Genomic DNA, 21891 nt, shown 5'->3' with positions numbered 1-21891 from the left:
TAGTAACATACAATATTTGTAGAGATTGGGTTTTTTAATGTCTAGCGGTTTGTAAGACGATTAAACCACTTTACTAAGACATGGTGGTAGCACATGCAAGAAAAACTTATGTGACATGTCCACCCATTGTTGATTTTCGGTCAGTATTAATTCGTATCGCCAGCGATCAGTTATTGACGAAGTATTATACGTAGTAGTCTGGAGTGCATGATAGGTTCGCCTTGAGCATCAGGCTTATAAAGTATGTGTTTGTGTTCTGACATGTGCAAAGGAGTATATATGGTGCCATCCTACTTTGTAGTATATGTACCATTGACGTAGAATGGGTGATTTTCTTTGGTGCAGGATACAAATTATATGTTTACTACATCGACACAGTATGCGGCGATATATTGCTGGGTTTGAGATCGGTTTCACACTCTAATATTCAAGCTCCTGTTCCCAGTGGAGGAGCAGTGTAATTGAGTAAGTGTCTTTCCGTATTTGACGATATGTAGGGGCACTTTGTAGGGTTTAATTGTCAGTGCAATATGGCGATCTGTGTAAAATAGTTTTTTTGCCTCTGAAAGTCTCATCTGTAGAAAGAAAGAAAAGGCGGACGGTGCTTCCACACTGGCTGCATCAGTAATTCAGCGGGTAGATTCGATATGATCCAATCATAATGCTCAGTTCATTCGCAGAACATCCTTTGTGCTCGGATATAGGAGTCTCTACGTAGCGGTGAGAACATTTGCGTATGTTGAAAGCAGGAATGATAGTGCATGATGGATGTAGCGCACATGAGGACCGCAAAGAAGAATACATTCAGCGTTATTCCGCGCTATTTTCGTAAACCGGTTCTGTCAGGGCAAGAATTTCCATGCATACAAGCTGAGACATGAAGAAAGCGAATGTGATCTAAGAGCGTAATCCCAAAAGTAAGTTCTCCTATTTTTTATAAGTACATAGACCTGCTTATTTCTACAATGGTTTACATCAGTTTACAGCTTGAATATTTAGCTACTTTTCGACATAATCACTATTTCTGTCGATGCATTTTTGTGGATGCTGTGGCAGTTTTTGTCTGCCCATGTCATACCAGCTCGCCGCCATGCTGTTCAGAAAGTTATGAACCTCTTCTTTCACCTCGTCGTCGGAGTTGAATCGCTGTGACCACAATTAACGCTGACAGGTAGTGTGACACTCTGAAAAAACTCAAACGGGCAATTCAGAACCGGAGAAGAGGAATGTTGAGCAAGGGCATACACAATCTCCATGACATCGCTTGTAAACACATTGCTTGGTAAACCGTTGCTCTCCTGCAACAGTTTCAGTGGAACATAATCCCCTACCCACCCTATTGTCCTGACTTGGCGCCCAGTGACTATCACCTGTTCTCTAGGTTAAAAGAACATTTGGCCAGAAAGCGATTCAGCTCTGATGATGAGGTGAAAGAATTCATAACTTTCTGAAAAGCTCGGCGGCGAGCTGGTATGACATGTGCATACAAAAACTGCCGCAGCGTCTACAAACATGCTTTGACAGAAATGGTGATTGTGTCGAAAAATAGCTAAATGTTCAAGCTGTAGACTGATGTAAACCAATGTAGAAATAAACAGGTCTATGTACTTATAAAAAAATAAGAGAGGTCGACTTGGCTATTATTTTACATTGCCATGTGACCTAAAAATAACATTGAGAACCTTTTAGATAATGATTCACCACACAGACAGCCCCCAGCGAGGTGTCAGTCACGCCGGGACAGGTACGCATGGCTGGATGCAGCTCATCTGTTAGGATCGCTAGGGAGAAAGCACCCTGTGCTACTCTGGAACAGATTTCTATAATGCTGTCTGTGATTTCAATATCCATAGGTATAACATCAGCAATCGTAAACACACATGCTGCCTAGAGGCGTTTCGTGTATGGGATATTTGTGAGTGAGCCTTGGAGTTCTGTGGTGAGGTGGACAGGGGTGTGTGCTGTACCTTATGTGATCGGCGAGGATGTGATGGCAGAGGAGGAGATGCTGTGAAATCGGGCCACTGCGTGCAGCCTGGTTTCTGCAGCCCGAATCTGTTAGTCTGAGGGAGGGTGGCCAATGGACACCAGAGTGATGCTGTGGTTCCCACGGCTGGGGTGGAGTCGGGGCCGGGGACCATGGCAGCAGTGTCGACTGCAGTGGGTGTGGCGGTGGAGTCTGGCAATGAATGGTGGGATGTGTTTTTTATTAACAATCTTTTGTTTAAACTGTATTCGATCGATTTCACTGACCAATAGGATGCTGCAAATTAAAAAAACTACCCCATACATGAGAAAAATATCGATTTAATTAATTTGGATAAATTTTTTATATCAACGTGGTGTTAGCGGTATGACAGTTAAGGGGAGGGTGTGTGTGAGTGGGTGACATGGAGGAGAACAGCAGGTTAAGTGCAGAACACTAGGTAAGAATCTGTGGGACACTATAGAATTTCTGAGAGTTCGACTTGGTTCTTATTTTTACGTAGTGATGTGTCTTGAGAACTTTGTTAGATGCACAATGTGTCAGCTAAATGCCACACATGTTCTGTTAGTCACTAGGAGATTTGTAGAACATGATCTGGGACATCAGGATGCACGTCCGAGCTAGACACTGTGACGTCAGTATGCGTGCATGGGGGCTATACACATAAGACGTGTCCTGTTAGATCTGTGGGAGAGAGAAAGTGGCTGGACCGATAAGAGGGATGATAGTACTCTCTGGTGGTGGTACTCTGTACTAGGCCTAGACTTCGTGTCAGTCACACTGTTTCCCTCAACCCTGGATTACGGTACTTGCTTCATCAGATGATGACATGGCGGCCATCTTGGATTACGTCACAGATGAGAGCACCCTCTGGTGGCAGTACTGTGTATTAGGTTAGTTGGAGTCTGTACCTCATGGCAAACACACTGGATGGTGGTACTGCCTATAATTGTTTAAATAAAGACTGGTGCATGCAAAATAATGAAGGCTTACGTCCAGCACAGCCCTTTTCCTGCCAATCGCTAGGAAGAGGTGGCTGTTGGATGACTTAGGTTAGTGGAGGTAGCCCAATTGACCTATCTTCCCGCCATTTTCTCAGGTTAGTAGAGGTGTGTTGCATTGTCCTGATGGAATTTGAACTTGCCACCATTTTCTGGGGAGTGGAGGGGAGGGGGATTGGCTTAGTGGAGGTAGCCCAACTGACCTATCTTCCAGCCAAAATTCAAACTTCCTGCCAAAGTCCCCCATCTCGAAAGACATCATGGCCACCATCTTGGATGATGTCATAGCCGCCATCTCTGATACATCTGGCAACAATGCAGAATGGGAAGGAACTGGCCTTGTTCCAATACTGCGCTACACCATGGAGCCACATTTACAGAATGCATGACTTCCTCCTAGAGTGTGATACTGTTCCTTATACGTAATGCCCTAGCACCCTCTTCTGCCATAGTAATTGGTAATGTTGTGTCCGATTCACTTCTTTTGCCGACTCACCTTGAGGTGGATGTGCTACAGCGTTGCACACAATGGTTCTGTACTCGAATGTAGAGCTTGCCGACATGGTATTTACTAATGGAAAGACAAATGGCAAGGCACGGCGGGCAGCAAGGTTGTATCAGGAGACCTATCTGCGCCAACAACAACCACAGTATTCAATGTTTGCAACAGAATTTTGCTGTTTGTCAGAGACATGGGCGTTTCCAGAAGTAGGAAATCATGAGAGATGTAACCGAAATGTTCGGACAACAGACTTGGAGGAAAATGTGACTAACACTGTGGAAGGCGACCGCTGTGTCTACCAGGCAGCTGGCCCGCCAGTCCGCGGTAAGCCAGACGACCGTTTGAAACATTCTCCATGAGAATTATTACTACCCTTACCACTTACAGCATGCGCAGAGCTTACTAGCGACAGACGTTCTACATCAGGAGCAGTTTTTTGGCCAGGCAGCCACGCTTCTGGGATTTGTGACACCCATCCTATTCACAGATGAGGCCATGTTTATGTGGAGTGGTATTTCAGCTTTTATAACAGTCATCTGTGGGATGGTATGCAGAACCCCCATGTGATGGTGAATCATCAGCATCGGTGCAGCCAGAATGTGTTGGCCAGGATAATTGTCGACAGTATTTTGGGACCAGTCTTCCTTCCACGTCGCCTAACAGGTCGGAACTATGGGCGTTTGTTGCAGGTGACATTGTGTCCCTTGATGAAAGATGTGCCATTGATGATTCGAAGGTTTATGTGGCCTTTACGTGATGGTGTCCGAGCCCAGTTTGCTGTTAACGTCCGGACGCATTTCAATAGTGTGTTGCCTGGTCAATGGATCGGGCGATGGGTCCAGTTTCATGGCCTGCATGTTCACTGGATCTCAACCTGTGTGGTCTCTGGTTATGGGAACATCTCAAAAGTATCGTGCATGCAGAGCCAATTCCAGATGTGGAGACAATGGAGCAGCATATTCATGCTGCCTTTGACACTGTTCGGATGCAGCTTGATCGATGTGAACATGTGAGACAGAACAGTCTACGGCGCGCCCACGCATGCGTAGAGGCACATGGAAGTCATTTTCAACACATACTGTAACTGTCCCTGAATGATACAGCATATATTACACTGCAGTCTCTCCAACTGAATGAATAGTCTCTACAACTGGATGAATGGTCTCTAACATGGAAACCATGATTTCTGGGCATAAGTTCATTAGATCTTTTTCATTCCGTATCCTGTCTTCGATCAATCCCTAGAGTTTGTACACATCTGCAAATATGATGACTTTCACAGTCCCGAATAAAAACTCCAAATAGTAAAGAAAGTGTTTTCTGCCTGCTCATACAGCCTTACTAGCTGTGAGCCAACTTGCGAGACGTGGAAGTGAACCAGACATGGGCTGAATCCGCACTGTGAATGAACAACCATTTGGCTGGTACACCAGCCTGCTTGGTGTGGGTTTTCGTGCTCATTTAGATAAATTCTGGGCTGGTTCCCTATTCCTTTCTCAGAAAATACGATGTGCAGACAGATAAAATACGACAACACACATTAAAGGATTATATACAGATAGTGGAAGCGATTCCCTCCCGCAGGTTCACGACGCCTATAGCAAGTGGAGTACCAATCTACGGCGTTATTAGGGTGGTACACAAGTATGTGACGTTTTTCCAGAAGTTTAATACACTACTGGCGACTAAAATTGCTACACCACAAAGATGACGTGCTACAGACACGAAATTTAATCGACAGGAAGAAGATGCTGCTATATACAAATGATTAGCTTTCCAGAGCATTCACACAAGGTTGGCGCCGGTGATGACACCTACAACGTGCAGACATGAGGAAAGTTTCCAACCGATTTCTCATACACAAACAGCAGTTTACCGGCGTTGCCTGGCGAAACGTTGTTGTGATGCCTCGTGTAAGGAGGAGAAATGCGTACCATCACGTTTCCGAGTTTGATAAAGGTCAGATTGTAGCCTATCGCGGTGCGGTTTATCGTATCGCGACATCGCTGCTCGAGTTGGTCGATATCCAATGAATGTTAGCAGAATATGGAATCGGTGGGTTCAGGAGGGTAATACGGAACGCCGTGCTGGATCCCAATGGCCTCGTATCACTAGCAGTCGAGATAACAAGCATCTTACCCGCATGGCTGTAACGGATCGTGCAGTCACGTCTCGATTCCTAAGTCAACAGGTGGGGACGTTTGCAAGACAACAACCATTTGCACGAACAGTTAGACGACGTTTGCAGCAGCATGGACTATCAGCTAGGAGACAATGGCTGCGGTTACACTTGACGCTGCATCACAGACAGGAGCGCCTGCGATGGTGTACTCAACGACGAATCTGGGTGCACGAATGGTGAAATGTCATTTTTTCGGATGAATCCAGGTTCTGTTTACAGCATCATGATGGTCGCATCCGTGTTTGGCGACATCGCGGTGAACGCACATTGGAAGCATGTATTCGTCATAGCCATACTGGTGTATGAACCGGCGTGATGGTATGGCGTGCCATTGGTACACGTCTCGGTCACCTCTTGTTCGCATTGACGGCACTTTGAACAGTGGACGTTACATTTCAGATGTGTTACGACCTGTGGCTCTACCCTTCATTCGATCCCTGTGAAACCCTACATTTCACCAGGATAATGCACGACCGCATGTTGCAGGTCCTGTACGGGCCTTTCTGGATACAGAAAATGTTCGACTGCTGCCCTGGCCAGCACATTCTCCAGATCTCTCACCAATTGAAAACGTCTGGTCAATGGTGGCCGAGCAACTGGCTTCAACACGATACCACAGTTCATCAAAAGTAGTGGCTGGCGTATTGTGACGAGCCAGTTGCTCGGCCACCATTGACCAGACGTTTTCAATTAGTGAGAGATCTGGAGAATGTGCTGGCCAGGGCTGTACCTGTACACACCATTCAAGCTCTCTCTGACTCAATGTCCAGGCGTATCAAGGCCGTTATTACGGCCAGAGGTGGTTGTTCTAGGTACTGATTTCTCAGGATCTGTGCGTGAAAATGTAATCACATGTCAGTTCTAGTATAATATATTTGTCCAATGAATACCCGTTTATCATCTGCATTTATTCTGTGTAGCAATTTTAATGGCCAGTAGTGTAAACACAACAGATACACGTAACAGTGATTTCAGTTATGAAAAATACAAACATCAAAAAAAGTTTTTCGTCACCTCGGTTCCGAGAGTTCCGGAACCTGTACAGAAAATTTTAACAGAGATCAACATTAACATCATTTCCGCCATTTTTATTGATCATGAAAACCACACATTGTATGTTGTACCACCATACAACGAGACCTTCAGAGTTGGTGGCCCAGGTTGCTGTACACACTGGTACTAACACCCACTAGCACGTTCTCTTGCATTGACGCATACCTGTATTCGTCATGGCATACTATCCACAAGTTCATCAAGACACTGTTGGTCCAGATTGTCCCACTCCTCAACGCCGATTCTGCGCAGATCCCTCAGAGTGGTTGGTGGGTCACGTCGTTCATAAACAACGTTTTTCAATCTGTCCCAGACAGGTTCGATAGATTTCATGTCTGCTGAACATGCTGGCCACTCTAGTCGAGCGATGTCGTTATTGTGAAGGAAGTCATTCACAAGATGTGCGCGATGGGGGCGCGAATTGTCGTTCCTGAAGACGAATGCCTCACCAATTTGCTGCCTATATGGTTACACTATCGGTAGGAGGATGGCATTCACGTACCATACAGCCGTTACGGCGTCTTCCGTGACCACCAGCGGCGTACGTTGGCCCCATACAATGCCACCCCAAAACAGCGGGGAACCTCCACTTTGCTGCACTCGCTAGACAGTGTGTCTAAGGCGTTTAGCCTGACCAGGTTGCCTCCAGATACGTTTCCGACGATTGTCTGGTTGAAGGCATATGCGACATTCAGCAGTGAAGAGAACATGATGCCAATCCCGAACGTCCATTTGGCACGTTGTTGGGCCCATCTGTACCGCACTGCATGGTGTCGTGGTTACAAAGGTGGACCTCGCCAAGGACATCGGGAGTGAAGTTGCGCGTCATGCAACCTATTGTGCACAGTTTGAGTCGCAACACCACGTCTTATGGATGCACGAAAATCATTATTCAACATGGTGGCGTTGCTGTCAGAGTTCCTCCGAGCCATAATCCGTAGGCAGCGGTCATCCACTGCAGTAGTAGCCCTTGGGTGGCCTGAGTCAAGCAAGTCATCCACAGTTCCTGTCTTTGTATCTCTTCCATATCCAAACAACATCGCTTTGGTTCACTCCGAGACGCCTGGACAGTTCACTTGTTGAGAGCCCTTCCTGTCACAACGTAACAATGCGGACGCGATCGAACCGCGGTGTTGACAGTTTAGGCAATGTTGAACTACAGACAACACGAGCCGTGAACCTCCTTCCTGGTGGAATGACTGGAACTGATCGGTTGTCGGACCCCCTCCGTCTAATAGGCCTTGCTCATGCATGGTTGTATACATCTCTGGGCGGATTTAGTGATATCTCTGAACAGTCAAAGGGACTGTGTCTGTGATACAAAATGAACAGTCAACGTCTATCATCAAGAGTTCTGGGAACCGGGGTGATGAAAAACTTTGTTTGATGTGTGTATTTTGTCGTTCACTACTTACAACAGTCTGTCTAAGCTGGGGTAACTTTCCGATTCCACGACTGTTGAAACCACGTGGATTTGAAGCTAAGAACTCTTCGAGCGAGGGGGATGGGGGCGATGTGTTCGGAGCGCATTTTCATCCGGAAAGAAAGTGCGTTGAAGGTTATTCGATACAGCGCGCAAAAGGTGAAAATCTGAGGACACAAGTTTAGGTGAATAAGATGCGTGCGGTATGACTTCACAATCCAACTCCGCCATTGTGTTTTTTGTGAGTCCAGCAGAATGCTCGCGGGCGTGTTCGTGGATTCACATCACGCAGTCTTCCTAGCCGTTATTCTTGGACTGCGTCTGCAAGACTTCTCAGTGGTTCACAATGCATGTCAGCAGTAATGGTTACACCTCGGGGAAGTAGTTCGAAGTGCACCACACCGTCGCTGTTCCACAATACGCTTAACATCACGCTGGTCTTTTTATGGAGAGTTGCTGCTTTGTTTGGGCTCAACCATTCCTTTCTTTTTCTTATGTTAGCTTAAAGACATCATTTCTCGTCACCCCTAACGCTACAGAATAGGAATGGTCGGTCTTATTTACAAGCCAGTTGGTGACGGGAAAGCAGAGATGCACATACGACCGCACCCTGTTTTTGTGATTTTGGTTTAGAGCAAGCGGTTCCCGTACGCCTGAATTGTGAGTGTTCCCCATGGCACGCGTCGAGTACACTGAAGTGGATCATTGTGTCTTCCTGAAAGTGTAGGGTGACTAACAACAAAACGATCCTTCTTCAAACGAGAAAATCATTTCTTGCCGTGCTCTTTCCAGTAGCATTATCCCCATACACAGCACAAACGTTTATGGCTGCCTCCGCTGGTGTCACCCCTCTGTTGAGCTCAAACAGAAGAATATGTCGGAAATGTTCTGATTTCTCCGCTTGGTACTCCGTTTCCTAGCGTTCACAGCTCCACTCACTATCTCCAGATGTCAAAAAAACAATACGTTAACTCAAATACCAACAGTAAACTAAAAACAGAAAATGAGGATAGGTAAATAAACCCACAGCAACCGGAATACCAGTATTTAAAAGATGCTGCGAACTTATACACTAGCCGAAGAAAATAAATTAACCAAATCACGAAAGATAGTAGACTGTGTACGACGGGATACTCGCTGGGAGGTGTAGTACCATATTACGTGTTTCAGTACGTTGACAAAGCTTCTTAGAAGTGAAAAATTCCATTCAGATAAATGAAGCGCAAGAAAAAACTCTGTTTCGAAAGTTAATACATACCTGTAGGCTGAGTTTTGATTATATTATGTACGGGTGGTGTAACTGTTTTTTAAAACTTTGAGGAACGATAGATTAAATAGAAAAAAAGTCCTATAAACTTGAAAGCTTAGGTCGGGAACGCTTGGTTATTTCTGTGGCTTTCACACATGTTGGAAGTTAACAAAACTGGAAGATAGGCGTTCATCCATGTGAGTCGCTGAAAGGAACTTTTTCATGCGAACAGTTGGATAGGTGGTAAACATAATTGTTTCACTGGCTTTTAATGCATCTCTCCAATGTAAAGTAAAGGGAGCTAGCTATTCTGCAAAGAGCGTTTCCTACATTCTTAGAAAATATTGCATTACATGTCAGTGCACGGATGTGGTTTCAGCAGACGGCGCTCCAGACCACTAAGTATCACCGTTAATCACCTGCGTGCATCATTTCGTGATATATGTTTTGAAAGACAGGCCCGTTGATTGACAACCAATATCACCAAATTTGACGCCAGTGGACAATGTGGTGTAGTGGGGGGAAGAGGGGCGGGAGGAGAAATCTTACAAAGAAGTGCTATTGCATGTGAAACCGACGGAGACTGTCTCATCTACCTCCTACTAGTTTATATATCCTTGCACCTAAGTAACATTATCGTGATACAGAGTGAGGAAGGAAAGTTGAACAGGAATGGAAACTAGAGGAATCAGTGTATTAATTTCACAAGTCTGAACGAAAAATTTATATCCTTCTAGTTCGCCATTATCAGGATCGGAGTTGAGACCCCTATGCAAGTTCCGGCTTCTTACTGGTCCCGCTGTCTTTTCGAGTGGCGTCTCTGCCTTCGTCAACGTATTGGTGTATAATACAAAGCTGTATTCTGTGCTATATATTCAGATTTTGAATGTAACTTCTATAAACAGTTGTCTCTGCAGTTTATCGTTATATCTGCGATACTCTGAAGTCGCAGCTTCCTCGTATTTCTTCACTCCTTTTGTGGTCAAGAAGGAACTTCATTTCGTTACATCTACATATTTCCTTCGTCAAATATTGATGTCCAGTTATCATTCAAGATACCAGTCTTGACTGAAAGTCGTGGATAATTTTTGTGTTTTTTTTTTTTTTTTTTTAGGCTACACCTGAATAATAAGATAGGGTCCACTTCTTCCCTCAGCTTGTCAGTTGGGTATCTGTGTAATGTGGATTATTGTTGTGGGTGTGCTGGCTAGTGTTGCGGTTGTGAGGCTGTGGATTATTACAGACATGGTGTAATCTCCCCACGGAAAATTACCCTCTACCACGCAATAATTAATAATGGTCAACCAAATCATCCACATGTATTTACGTTTGAAAAGTATCTGATCAGATTTTCTAGTAATATATGCGCCGACAGCTCGTCGACGCCAAGGTATTTTTCTAGTACGTTTATTCTTTGGAACAACAGAGGTACAGAAATGTATGCTCCATGGTTATTATAGAGAGAGAGAGAGGAACAGCTTCGGAAGTATCGGTTGGAAGATTGTCGGATTGCTAAAGGAGATTTATTTACTCTTCTTCGCGCTAAAGCGAGCTAGGAAAGTTTGTGCCGCTAGCGTGATCGATAAAGAGAAAGAAAAACCTGTAAAAGAAAATTACCTGAGACTTGGAACCAACAGAAAACGGAACATGTACGGAAATGGATTCAATATACAATTTTCCTCAGAAATAAGGTTTGTGACCATTTTATTCTAGAGTGAATGACGAATGAGTTCTCTGTCTGAACCATTGATGATTGTCTGGGCCCTGTAATTAATTGGGAAGTTTCAGCTGTGACGAAGAGAGCCTGCAATCTCTGAGTTTTTTGAAATCGTCCAAAAAGGCTTCGTCCACATCTGAAATTTTAGATCTGTCGTAAACTGAACGAATTGTTCAAACGATCGATTTTCCCAACTGAATGCAGCGCTTAATAATAATAACAAATGTAAAGATCTTTTCTAGCAAGCCAGCCGCTGAATATTAAGACGAAGGGCTCCACCAGAGATTCTACTAGGCTGATTTCACGTAAATAATATATTTAAACTGTACACAGATAAAGGACAGAGAGAGAGAGAGAGAGAGAGAGAGAGAGAGAGAGAGAGAGTGAGAGAATCCTCCATTAGCATAATTGTTTCTCTGTCTTTTCACGGATCAGCCTAACTAGAAAACACGAAGCCCTGACTTTATTGTACCGATTTATGTGTGAGAGGGACAGAGCGATAAAGGCGACAGACACACTTCTGTACAGACAAAACATTACACCAAGTTAGCGGCAAGCTGCATTCACATAGACTTTCATCATTTACAAAAGCAGAGTAGAATTCATTATAAAGGGAAGGAGGAAGAGAAGGAGCCTGATGCGAAGGTATTGTCTACTAATCTTGAATAGTCGTCAAGGTAGTGAACCAGTGAATCACCATCAACAGTGTCGCATTTCCTCAGTCCATGAGAAAGTGAGGAAATGTTTGACATTTAACCCAGGATATAGTCGCACAGTTCAGGGAGTGTTAACATATGACGCCACATCTATTACCCTTGCCGGCCACATTAATTCATGAGAATGGTGAGGATCGATTGTCACTTGGTAAAGCGCCACGTCACCAGATTACGTTAGCTGTCTCACCTGTAATGTATTCTGTAAACAAATGGCGAGCAGGCGAGACCACATTCTATCCAACGGTGCCACAAGGAACACGGGTGGTTGTAATTAAAATTTCCCTATTTAACACGTGATAACACTGTAACTAATTACCATACGAGGACCAAACTTGGTAGCATTTATGTCAAGGACATGGGAAAGAGAAATAATGCAGAATCAGTTCAACTGAAACACTTTTAATGTGGTGCTACGGTACATCATACCATTTAATAACGGTACCATTACCGTTACAAAAAGGACTCAGTATGGCGCCCATAAGGGAATGACAGAGAATGCTTACACTTATTAAGCTATGAAATGTAACTGGAGAATAAGGGAATTTTGTATAAAGGAAATGATATTTTGTACTTTTGTTTCTGTCTCGATTTTGCCACAGCTTGCATTACTGAAGAGTTGCCAATTACTTATGTCTAATTACTTGTGTCCAATTACTTACGTCCATGTATTATTTTATTATCGTTCATTTTGACTGTGTTTTATTACCAACCATTTAGACAATTTTACTAAAGTTTTGCCAGCAGCAGTAATTTAGTATTTGTATCAACCTAGTGTTTTCATGTGTCTCTGCGTTACTAGAATGATGAGGACAATTATTTTTGTGGGATTTCAAGTATGCTAGAATAAGTTCCCAAGTATTGCCAATTATTTAAGTGTTTAGTAATAATGATGTCTTAGGTAAGAAATTATCTTGGAAGGGTAATTTAAGATGTAACCATGTTTTATTTCATTTGTATTTGAATGTTTATCTGGAGGGATATACCACATGCCTACCCCCGTGACAGGTAACGTAAACAGAGTGAATAACGCCCACAGAACGAGCAAGCTTTGGCCATATACCTAGTCTGTTGGATGAACAAGAGAACCACAGGGCACGTACCTGACGTGACGCGACTGGCAATCGCATGGACCCTTAGTTGTCTAAAGTCGTTCCTTCCCATTTCGGTTTCGCGGCCTAGACCATCCTACCTACTTTCATCTGTCAACTTTCAACAGAAGAACGCCTTTTGGAGTTTATTATTCGGGCGTACTCCAACACAGAACTATTCAGTTCCAGTGAAATAACACAGTAACTCATTGCCACTCCATCTAAATGTTCCTAATATTTTCCCCGCCAGGTGAAGTACGTAGGTGACAGGCATAAGCGCACCAGATCGCAGATATCTGGTGGGTTCCGACCTGTACAATGCTCATAGTCTCCTCAATAGGTACGTTAGTGAAGAGAGACGAACAGTTAGATGGAGTGGCAATGGGTGCCCCGTTCTCCCCTGTAGCTGCGGACATCTTCATGGAAGCCTTTGAGCAAACGGCCCTAGCTTCTGTTCCGTTACGTCCCAGTTGTTGGCTACGATATGTGGACGACACATTCGTTATCTGGCCTCACGGTGAAGCGGAACTGACGACATGGACCTTCACGAATAGCCTCTATCCTTCCATCTTCCATCTTCCCTTACGTCATGACTAACCATTTATATTGGAGGGCCAATTAAAAGTTTTACAACAGTGACGTCGTACGTCGGCAGTCTGTAATAAATAGAAGCACCTATCCCCATGCAAAACCAGTCGTGGCCTGAGGAAGGCCGTTGCAATTCGGCCGAAACGTTGGTTTTAGTTTATTATTGTTGTTAGTTTTTAGCAATGACGCGGCATAATACCCTGAAGAATTTTAAACACTGTGATGTAGACTCGTCCCTCCGAAAAAGAACTTCTTCCCCTGCCCGTCCGACTGCTCTGGATTATGAATATATGACATGGTGTATTGATTTATTCAGCGCTTAAATGGGAGGTCTCAAGTTCAAAGAGCCACCGGACGAGGTTATGTCTGCACACACACACACACACACACACACACACCAAGGTCAGTGCAGTATCCCAGTGCTGGGAAATGATGCAGTTACGATCATGCACACAGCGGGTGATACATATCAAGCCGAGGCGTGCATGCCGGTGTAATCTATCAATAAAGCTTGTTGATGAACTCCTGTCTCAGTTCCGTGTTAGCGTTGACTATTGCATCAATATGAATGGACAATTTGACTTTAGAAGCAAAGATGGCGTTGGTAAGAGCGCTAGTTTATCGGACGTTGTCGACTTAGTTCTGAGCATGACATTACCACTCGTCATTGGTCAGACCATGGCTTCTCTCATAGCTGATTTATAGGAAGACGGCTGTGATCTTGATTACATACTGTGATTGACTTTTCTCAACTCAAAATTCCTAGAATTTTGCACCGATTGTGTTACTTCTACTTCAGATAATTTTTTATGCTTGCATGTTATACTTATGATACCTGCTTATTCTAGATACGTTTTATGAAGACATAGGAGGAGAATTAAATGCTGAATAGGGAAATAATGCAGTCGTAAAATCTGAGTTGGAGAATAAAGTATCGGAATATTCACGTCACATACCAGACGATGAAGACGAGAGGATAATATCACTTATTGTCGGTGAACAACAACATAAACATCAGAAATTATTATTATTATTAATGATGGATGAATATATCTATTGAGTGCGTGTGTGTGATACTAATCGATTCCGCATCTCCTTGTTCCTCCCCCTACTGCTGTGTAACTAAATAAATAATAAAAGTTCCAGTATAAGAGCAGTGATATTTAGGACCACGAACATTGTTTTAATCGTTAGTTCGACATCTAACGCCCCGGAAACATATCAATTAGAGCACAGCATAGTGGGTGCCACGAGGTACCATTGAAAGTTTTCACTCTTGTAGCTCACGTGTCTGTTCGCAACGCAGACACGCAGCTTTGCTTTTGCAGTCCTATTCTCTTGTGCTCCCTCCAAATTTCTGATCTGATCCTCGGGTCTCTTTGCCAGCTGAACGTCTCTCCACAATGCGCAGAACCGCGGCACTCAATAAGACGCCAAGAAGGCGAGCAGCTCTAACCCCTACTGGCCTTCAGCCAATTGTCGGCAGTCGGCGACAACGCTTTTTTAATTCTTTCGGCAGCTAGATATTATTTCATCAGCTATCGCGTATCTACTTTCTCAGCCATAGTCCATGCGAGAAAACAAAAAATAAATAATATCACACAGAAATATGACATGTAAGCGCACATGGCCATTACGACCTTTCCAAAAATAAGGAACTCAGCTTACTAAGAAATTTAAAAAAAGGAAGGATAAACTTCCTCTCATACTACATAAATGTGTCAGTATGAGTTACTACTAGTTAACATTACGCGAAAGGATTTAACTACAAAGAGTGAAATTTTTATTAGTTCTTTTGTTTTTCGTTCCATCAGTCTTCATTTCTTCTGGCTTCAGAACTTGTGAACAGGGATGCTTATAAGCACTGCAGCTAAACTTCCGCACCAGTGGCGACACGCGTATAGGCACTTTGGAGCTGCAGTATCTTCTCCCCACCCCCCACATTGTCGCTTGGTATTATCGGTAAGTCGTTTTCTTTCTTCCTACGAGGGGGCATTCAAATGAAACCCGGTCACTAGTGTAAAGTAACGGTAATGATTTTATTAACTCAAAAATGTAGTTATACACAGTACACATACTCAAAAATAGTAGCCAAAACTGTTGGCACATTAATCCTGTTGCTACACTAGCCGGTCGATTCCTTCCATGAAGTAGGCCTGGATCCAGTCACACGCTTCGTCGTCCGTTGCGAATCGATGTCCGTGAATAGGTTGTTTTAGAGTTCCAAACACATGAAAGTCACAAGGTAAAAAGTCGGGACTGTACGGTGGATGTTCCAGCGTTTCCCACCGAAACTGCTGCAGTGTTGTCTTCACCCCACTGGCCACTTGTAGGCGGGCTTATCGCGCAGGAGGATAACGCCATTCGATAACATGCCTCGGTGATTCGACTTGATGGTTCGTCTAAGGTTCTGTAAAGTGACTTGATAACGCTGGTCATTCATGGTGGTTCCCCGTTCCAGGAACTCGACAAGCAGCGGGACCTTGTGGTAAAAAAAGAAGGACATCATGACCTTACCAGAACTGGTGTGTACGGGCTTTGATTTCCAATGCTTAATCTGACGCTTGCTTTCCGGTTCAAAATGGTGACTCCATGTTTCGTCACCCGTGACAATACGCGACAGAAAGCCGTATTCGTCCTCATGACAACGTTGCAGATGACTCAAAGACAGCGCCATTCGAGTATTGCGTTGTTCGGCGGTCGGTTGGTGGGAAATCCACTGCGCACAGATTTTTCGGAAGTTCAAATGTTGATGCATTATGGTGTGAGCGGTGCCCACGCTAATACCCAGTAACCGATGGATCTCGTCCTTGGTCAAATGGTTCAAATGGCTCTGAGCACCATGGGACTTAACATCTGAGGTCATCAGTCCCCTAGAACTTAAAACTCCTTAAACCTAACTAACGTAAGGACAGCACACATATCCATGCCCGAGGCAGGATTCGAACCTGCGACCGTAGCGGTCGTGCGGTTCCAGACTGAAGCGGCTAGAACCGCTGGGCCACCCTGACCGGCCTCGTCCTTGGTGATTGTGCTGTTATTCAAGACTAAAGCATTCGCCTCCGCAACCAATTCCGGTGTGATGACACGATGAGCTTGTCCAGGACGAGCATCGCCTTCCAGTGACTCGCGCCTGCACTTGTACAATACGTAGTCTGTCAAACACCCTGCTCAAGTCCGCAGGACTGAACAGGTGGTTGGAATTGTGGAATGGCCCAAAAGGGGCTGTCAGTCACACTCAAACACATATAACTTTATTTAGTTGTCCAGACAATACAGCAAAAGTTTTTGAACTTAGTTATCGGGTGAATAGGCCACATTACCTTATGCCTTAAGGGCACAACCACTTAAATTTAAAAACGGCTGAAAGCCATTAACTTAAAATTCAGATTCAAAGCAGAATATTTAGAAGGCAGAAGGCCTCTCGTAAGTAAGTTCTATAACTTGGCTGAAGGCCCAACAAATCTAACACTTGAAAAGCAAACAAGTTTAATTTAAAGACGGATGAAGTCCCATGATTTAAGACTGCAGGTAAAGTTAATTTAAAAAAAATACACAAGGCAGAAGGCTTATCTTCAACTAGGCTGAAGGCCCCACACAGTGATACTTGAAAGATATGAACTTTAATTTAAAAACGCATGAAGGCCGATTACTTAAAACAACTAAAATAATTTTTAGTAGGCAGAAGGTCCAAAGCTTTATCTTTAAACAATATTTTACACAGGCTGAAGGCCCAAACAATCTACGATTTAACAAGTAAGGAATTTAAATTTTAGAGCGGCTGAAGGCCGATTATTGAAAAACACAAGTACAATAAATTTTCAAAAGGCAGAAGGCCTAAAGCTTCATCCAAGAAAATATTTTAAATGAGTCTGAAGGCCCAAACAATGCAAGACTTGACAAGTAAGGAACTTTCAATTCTAAAGCGGCTGAAGGCCTATTATTTAAAACCCAACTAAAAGCGTACAAATTCAAACAATCGGCTATAAGCCATTAAAATTCACAAACACCAATAAGAAAAGGCAGTACAGCCAGCAGCGCTCAGAAGTTTCCAGGGGTCGGTCTGCACTTGAAATATTAACGTTCGCTTAGGGGAGACAGGTAGTCGGCCCAACTATGTCTAATCCGCCGGCAATCCAACCAAGAGATAGTCAACGGACCCACCGACAAGACAACTTGCTTTCCACCCAACCAGTGCACAAGGAACTCCAAAGCCAAAACGTAAAAGGTGTATCCGCCCACAACCGAGTATGCATAAGCTGTCAAAACTACACTCACGTGTTGGACAGCGACAACACAATGAGGAAAGGGCACTGCCCGAATTTTATGTCAGTAGCCAGAGCAGGTAATCGGAACGCTAACGGCCACAAAACAGAAAATTCCGCTGGTGCACTTGGACTTCAAATAACCAAAATACAGTTAAACTCCACTGGATGGTGGCCAAACTTTCGCCAACTCGAACACTCACTGTTGCTCACAGAAATACCCCCAACAGCCAACCATGAAAACCAGTAGCACAACGTGAACAGTCTGGCTTCGTTAATTAAATCACCACTCAACTTTGATGCTCTGGGTCGGTGACTCACGAACCCCCTAGCAATCGGAACATCTCCCACACACCTCGACACTGTGTAGAGAACGGCAGCAGGGCCGGCCCACTGTGACGAGTGGAGATTTCCTGGCTGGTCCACACCAACCGACTGACTCCTCAGAGCCAGTACGCCGACAGCATTTAAAATAACTTGTCAATCAAAATCACACAAACTACACACAGTTTCACGAACACTTGCACGAAGAACTAGACAATGCTAACGGCAGTGATTGTACAAGAACAGGGACGACTCACGAGTCCGAACACACACAGCCAACCCATAAGTGATGGCCGGCCAAACACACGTCGTCCGGCAAGACGACCAACCAAAGTCGTCCCCACTCCAACCATGTGTGTCAGCAACCGTCGGACGAGTCATGGCAGTCTGGACCTCACTGCTGCTGCGCTCCGGCTGAACTTGTGTTGCGTGCCAACTCAAACACTGGCAGGTCCGAACTAACTGCTGGCACCTCCCAACTCACTGCAGATCCGAACTAACTCCGAACACACAACAACCGGGAAATAATAACAGTCAGAAAAGATAATACGCCAGGGCTTATATCGATAAGCGCCGCTGCTGCCACTCACAGGCAAGTAAGGCGGCAATTCAGTGACAACAGTAATTGAAATAAAAATAACAAGGTAGTAGTAAAGCAAAAACAGGATGTAAAATGAAATACAGTACGAACACGAGCCATGCATGGCTCAGTCTGTAAGCTTAATTTTAGCATCCACTACTCAGTGTAAGAAAAAGTTACAAAAATCTTCACATGGAACTATGCGCTTCACAGTTTAGTGGTGTGGTATTTGGCTGTTGTGCGCATGCGCACAAGGTAAGTTTGTACCGGGGCTGCGAGGGAGAGCGAGCACCATCGGTCCTGCAGTGTCGACCCTGGTACTGGTGCTGGGTGGGAGGTAGATCTTTCTTTTTTACTCATGTTTTATGCTTAAAAACCGTGTACCACAGTCTTGAATGTCAAAAAAGTGTAGAATTCGATTACTGTCTTGCTTTCAGCTATACTACTTGCTTCACTTTTTTTATTCATTTATTTTACATAATACTTCAACAATGTCCTTGTATCACCAACAAATAAGTCATTTGACTACAGGTGAACTACAACATGTTTTTAATACTGTCTCCCCATAAGAGAGAGGTCGTTGTACATCTGATATTCTAATGTATCAGACAGTCATAAGCAGCAATAAGAAATTTATTTCTAGCTTTAATTCTGAATGATTTTCGTGTTTACTGTTTCGGGTTGAAATAGTGTGGGCAAAAAACGGTTTTAGGAATATAAACAAAATGAAAGAATAAACTGATAAGCATGAAAAGTCAGAGAAGCAAGCTGATAATATAGTTTCATGGTCGATTTTAAGAAGTGTAAGTGTTAAGGGCAACGAGCAAAATATAGAGGTCAAAAAGAGCTGTGAATTTTTTCCAAACTAATAGACTACATTTTCTTTTGTAGGAGCCTCGAAACTCCCTTGCGTGGGCGCTATGGGAAAGACGATTCACTAAATCCATTTTTATTTCGAGGATTAGTAATTTTTGTATCCAAATTAGGTACAGATTTGGAGAATCATTGCAGTCTTCAAAGGCTGCATTCAGAATAAGTTACTTGACTACTTGCTATAAATATACAATGAGGAGATAAGGATGGGAAATAGAAAAGCTTCCTTTGCAGCTGTCATGATTGATGACCAACAGATGTTTCGCAATAAACTCAAATAACCCTTGTTCTCCGATACACATTGAATTGAGAGAATGGAGTCATATATGAGTACTTTTGGGGATTCTTTATTCAAGAAAATCAAACTGTCTATGGCATTTAAACACGCATTTTAGAAAACCGGACGTAGTACTTCAATGATATGGATGAAAACTGATATCTCGGCCATTTCATGGTGTCAGCGTCATGACATTTCATTAACTGATAAACACATCAACTTAATTTAATAATGCGAAATGCTTCCAGGAACACACGAAAAGTAACAAATTTTGGTCTCGTTATTCCGACATCCTTCTCACCATCAACATAACGTGTTTGCACATTCTGAAGAAACATATTTATTTCTCCATTTCACATCCATCGTTTACAAGCTGGAATTTCAACATGTGGATCATAAATAGAGTTCATGGAAATTTACAACCATTAAGAAACTGCCTTGCTGAAATTCAGCCAACATCAACTGCAGATAGAACCATAGGACAAGAAACAGGGATTTTAAGATACTTGTATCTGGATGATGAGAATCTCAATTTTGGTTAGAGTTTTTTCCTCAGATTATATCTCACTCTGAAACACTTAACAACCAAATGCAATCTCGAGGAATTAGTGTGTTTCAGGTTAACAAATATAGAACAAATTTAAAAACAGCTATTTTATAATTAAAAACTCAAAGTACTGTGAGTATTCTGGAAGGACAGTCATGACCAAAACCAAGAAAGTGCATGATTGACTAATGGACATTTATTCTTCCACTACACACTTACAAGCTGCTAAAATGTCCAGCAAGGAATGTTTCACTAGTCTGAGGAGCGAACATACTACAGAAGAGATAGTACTGGCTACTAAACCGCATCCCATGACTGGAAAGGAAGAACATGCTGCTGACTTAAATGTATTCTATTGTAGGTCTGATATTCATTAATACTGAAAATTAATTGAGCTGCTGAAATTTATCTAGGAAAATAATCTACAAAACTTATAAAAATTCTGCTGACAGTTTCCATTACCACATAACAGGCGGAATGCTATCCAACGAAACTGAAAAGAATAAAAACTTTCCCAAGAAGCTCTGTCAATTCAGGAAGACTAAAAGTGCTTGCAGTGTTTTCAATAAAGAAAAATTTCTGCGGTTACTATCCAGAGATCAAGGACAAAATATTGATATTTTCAAGCAAATTAAAAGAAGAAGAATGGATTTTAGTTTTAAATGAACAGATCAAGTTTGAACTGTAACAATTTCAGTTAAAGTAAGAAAAGTAATTGATTTTTGTTCTTTTAGGACTTTTTTAAGTTTCTGAATGATTTTTAGACATATTTATTTCCTTCCACACAGTTTTAAAACAACTGCTAAAAATTTTCTGTAGCAATACCCCCTCTAATTTTAGCTACGAGCTGTCACTGTTCTATGCTGCACTTCCAGTGGAACTAGGTTGCTTTCATTAAGTGTGGAGGAAATCGTTACATCACAATCATACATGTTCTTATACAGGGAATCAGACAAATCTTTTACATTTCCAAATCATGATTTCCATTACCAAGGAGCTGAAATGAGTGTATAACGAGTTAACAGCCAATGACACTCAAGCCTGTATAACGTTAAGGATGGTGCACATCATGTTCACATTACGGAATGAGTTATTACAGCAAATAGATAACTTAATCTATAAAAAAGTTAACTTGGCAAAGCAAAGAGTACAATGTGCATTTCACTCAGTGTAGTCAGACTGTACAAATGGATCAAACAACAGCATGAACTACATACACAGTTGTAGCACCCTTCACCTAAACACATCTTTAAGCAACACAACGATAGTGTTTAAAGAGAACATTCATGCTGCCAGTTACGTTACCCAATGCTGTCTGCAGGCAATCCGCGTGTTGCAATAGCATGTGAGAGCACTCACCTGTATGCAGAAAAAGTAGAGCATTAGTATGGGTACTGACTGAGAATTGAAAAAAAAAGACACAAATATATTTCCATACCCTATACACTATAAACATCAATTATATCGTCAACAAAACACACACTCACACACATACACACACACACACACACACACACAC

The 21891-nt window shown here is 43.1% G+C and overlaps 1 pseudogene; it reads left to right on the top strand.

Moving 5' to 3' along the window:
• The window catches only part of LOC124606245, an 80662-nt pseudogene extending 59624 nt beyond the window's left edge, over window positions 1-21038 (top strand).
• The last annotated feature ends 853 nt before the right edge of the window (window positions 21039-21891 follow it).

The sequence above is a fragment of the Schistocerca americana genome, chromosome 3 (assembly GCF_021461395.2).
Source record: "Schistocerca americana isolate TAMUIC-IGC-003095 chromosome 3, iqSchAmer2.1, whole genome shotgun sequence".
In the NCBI taxonomy this organism is placed as follows: domain Eukaryota; kingdom Metazoa; phylum Arthropoda; class Insecta; order Orthoptera; family Acrididae; genus Schistocerca; species Schistocerca americana.
The sequence above is the reverse complement of the archived record's forward strand: the minus strand, read 5'-3'. Positions and strand labels throughout refer to the sequence as shown.